At 38.0% G+C, this 3,711-nt stretch overlaps 1 non-coding gene across 1 annotated transcript; it reads left to right on the top strand.

Moving 5' to 3' along the window:
* Window positions 1-2,224: 2,224 nt before the first annotated feature.
* LOC140869980 (small nucleolar RNA R71) lies at window positions 2,225-2,331 on the top strand. The gene has a single exon (XR_012146967.1). It is a non-coding gene; the product is annotated as a small nucleolar RNA R71 (small nucleolar RNA).
* The last annotated feature ends 1,380 nt before the right edge of the window (window positions 2,332-3,711 follow it).

The following is a 3,711-nucleotide window of genomic DNA, read 5'->3' as shown; positions in this document are numbered from 1 at the left end:
GATCGCGTCATTTAATTTTCTATAATCTATGCACACACGCCAACCTGTAACTATCCTAGTAGGTATTAATTCATTATTCTCATTCTTTATGAAAGTTATCCCCCCTTTCTTTGGTACACACTGCACTGGACTCACCCATGGACTATCAGAAATAGGATAAATGATACCTGCGTCCAACAGTTTGATCGTCTCAGCTTTTACAACTTCCTGAATCTTCGGGTTTAGTCTCCTCTGTGGTTGGACTAATGGGTTGATGCTCTCTTCCATTAAGATCTTGTGCATGCATATGGACGGATTTATTCCTTTGATATCTGCCACTTTCCAAGCAAATACACTCTTGTGATTCTTGAGCACATCCATTAATCTGGCCTCCATCTCACCTGTCAAAGAAGACGAAATTATGACAGGTAAATTATCATTCTCACCTAAAAATACATATTTGAGATGGGTAGGCAATGGTTTCAATTCCAAAGTGGGTGGTTCCTCAATGCTTGGTTTCTGAAAGACTAAATCCTTTCGGTCGCCAAGATCTTCAAGTCTAAGCTTTCCACCTCTTCTCCATGACTGGTTGTCATTCAAATATGCAGTCATCTCTTCAATTTCATCACTAAAATCGTCCACATGCTCAGATATAAGTGCAGTTTCTAATGGTTCCTGAAAAGTATCCTGCACAAAATCAAATAACAGTGAATCCACTACATCTAGTTGAAAACATTCTTCATTATTCTGAGAAAATTTTAAAGCATTAAAAACATCAAACGAAATTTTATCTTCTCCCACTCTCAAAAGCAACTCTCCCTTCTGGACATCTATTAGTGCCTTTCCTGTTGCCAGGAAAGGTCTACCCAAGATGAGTGGCATGTCCAAATCCTCTTCCATATCTAACACCACTAAGTCCATGGGGAAGATGAATTTGTCCACTTTTACAAGTACGTCCTCGATTATACCCCGTGGATATTTGATGGACCTGTCCACCAGTTGTAACGACATTCTGGTGGACTTTGGTTCTCCCAAGTTCAATTTCCTAAACACAGAGTAAGGCATTAGATTTATACTCGCACCCAAATCACACAAAGCCTTATGAAATTGAACATCATTAATTACACAGGGTATAGAGAAACTCCCTAGATCCTTTTGCTTTAGTGGGATTTTATTCTGAACCAGCGCCGAGCAGTTTTCCGTCAGACTTATCATCGCATGCTCCTCCAATTTCCTCTTGTTAGAGAGGATCTCTTTCAAGAATTTCGCATAACTTGGCATTTGCATCAGTGCATCAGCGAAGGGTATATTGATATTCAATTTTTTAAACACTTCTAAGAATTTACCAAACTGAGAGTCTAGCTTGGCCTTCTTAAGAGCTACAGGAAAAGGTGGTGGTGCAACAATTTTTGATTGTGAAGTGGGTGGGGGTGTTAAGATAGACGACTTATCTGAAGTTTTTTCTGATGTAACTGTTTTTGGCTCTTTCTCGCTTTTTTGTTCAGGCTCGACCATCTTTCCACTCCTTAATTCAATTGCTTTCACCTGTTCTTTCGAATTCTTCTCAGTGTCACTTGGCAAAGTACCCTGATCTCTGCTGGAAATTGATTTGGCCAATTGCCCTATTTGATTCTCCAGATTCTTTATCGATGTATCTTGATTCTGCATGCGGGTTTCAGTAGATGATATAAACTTCTGCATCATCTGCTCCAAGCTTGATTTCTCCTCTTGAGGCTGCCTGCTGTAGTTCTGATTTCCATATGCTTTATTATTCTGTCCACCCCACGAGAAATTTGGATGTTGTTTCCACCCTGGATTGTATGAATTTGAAAATGGGTCATTCCTTGGGCGATTTTGATTTCCCATGTGACTTGTCATAACTCCCTCTGGTTGAGAAAATGTTTGACAGTCTTTTGTGAAATGCTCTGCACCACATTTTTCACACCACATTTCTTGTACTCGCATCACAAAGTTTCCCACGCTTAGCTCCTCAATACTTTTGTTCATGACTTCAAGTTGAGCAGCCACTGATGTGAATGCATCAATTTGATGAATTCCAGAAGATTTCCGGGCTGCACCCCTTTCAGATTGAGGATGATAGCTACTAGATGTCATTTCCTCGATTAATTCAAAGCCATCCTCTGACGATTTTCGCAGAAGATTTCCACCTGCAGCTGCATCTAACATGGTACGATTTGAGTGAGAAAGACCATAATAAAAAGTTTGTACCACAAGACCCTCTGGTAATTGGTGGTGTGGACATCTTTGCAGTAGATCCTTGTAGCGCTCCCATGCTTCGTAAAACGTTTCCTGTTCTCCTTGGGAAAAAGTTGTGATATCAGCTCTCAGCTTCATTGACTTAGATGGTGAAAAGTATTTGGTGAGGAAAGACTTCGCCAAATCATCCCAAGTTGTGATGGAACCTGCAGGTAAATTCGTTAGCCATGCTTTCGCCTTATCTCGCAATGAAAAAGGGAATAACCGCAACCGAATAGCGTCATCAAAAACTCCCTGTATCTTGAATGTATCACAAATTTCCAAAAAATTTGTGATGTGTACATATGGTTCATCAATGACACTCCCACCAAATTGAAGTGTGTTCTGAATCATTTGAAGAATAGCCGGCTTTATCTCAAAGTGATTAGCTGCTACAGTTGGCCGGATGATGCTTGGTCTAGCACCTTCAATGTTTGGCAAGGCAAGATCCATCATGGATCTGTAAACTGGTTGTTCCTGTTCATGTTCTTCTTCCATTTCTTGTTGTTGTTGCCTTCTTCTCCTATGAAAAGTTCTCTCGATTTCTGAATCAAAAGGCAATAGTTCCTCAGGTGAGTGTTGCATGTACTGCAAGAGAATCCTGCAATCCACAGATGGAAAAGAGTGATTAAAATTGTAATAGAGAAAAAAATCAAATAAAACAAATTAAAATCTATTTAGTCCCCGGCAACGGCGCCAAAAACTTGATCAACGGAATACTAACACTTAAATTTTCTTTACAAATCTCTCAAATCCAGTCGATAATAATCGCAAGTACACGATTCAAGTTATAATAAAATGTACTGAGTACGAGTATCGTCCTCAGGGACTAACGATAGTAATTTGTCTTTTTGATTTTCAACTACACAAAGTGTCTCAAATTTGATTTTTATTGAAACTATCTAATATTTAAAATTAATAACTCAACGTAAATAAAAGTGAATTTCACAACCAAACAATCAATTCTCAGATTGAAGAATACCAATTCAAAATGATTTTTGTTGGAATTTCGGTTCACCTTTCCCCTAATTGAACTGGACGATTGGAAATTAATTTATTCTTATAAATTTGACAGAAATTTCTAAAACATTGACACTCTCTCTCGAGGTGATGTCAAAATAATCAAATCAGTAAAATAATTAAATATCTTTAATTATTTATCATGAATGATTGCTTTGCGTTCTATGAATTCTACAACTTTCAACCTGGTGGTCTATGGCTATCAACATGTACTAAATACCATATCTCTATGCATATTTTAAGTCCATGGATTCTATCATTCGTCCTAATTAAGAATCTATCTCTCGATAGCAATTCACAATTTACGAATCTATGTTAAGGGTAGCTAATCATCAACATAGAAAGAAAAACATGATAAACTCAATTATAAACATAAATCAAATCTCAATACGTCCGATGATTCAATCACACTAAAGTGTTTCGGGGTTAGGATCCCCTCGATTCCAACAAAATAAA

Source organism: Henckelia pumila, chromosome 4, assembly GCF_033568475.1.
Source record: "Henckelia pumila isolate YLH828 chromosome 4, ASM3356847v2, whole genome shotgun sequence".
Lineage (NCBI taxonomy): Eukaryota > Viridiplantae > Streptophyta > Magnoliopsida > Lamiales > Gesneriaceae > Henckelia > Henckelia pumila.
This window is presented reverse-complemented; position numbering and strand designations above follow the sequence as displayed.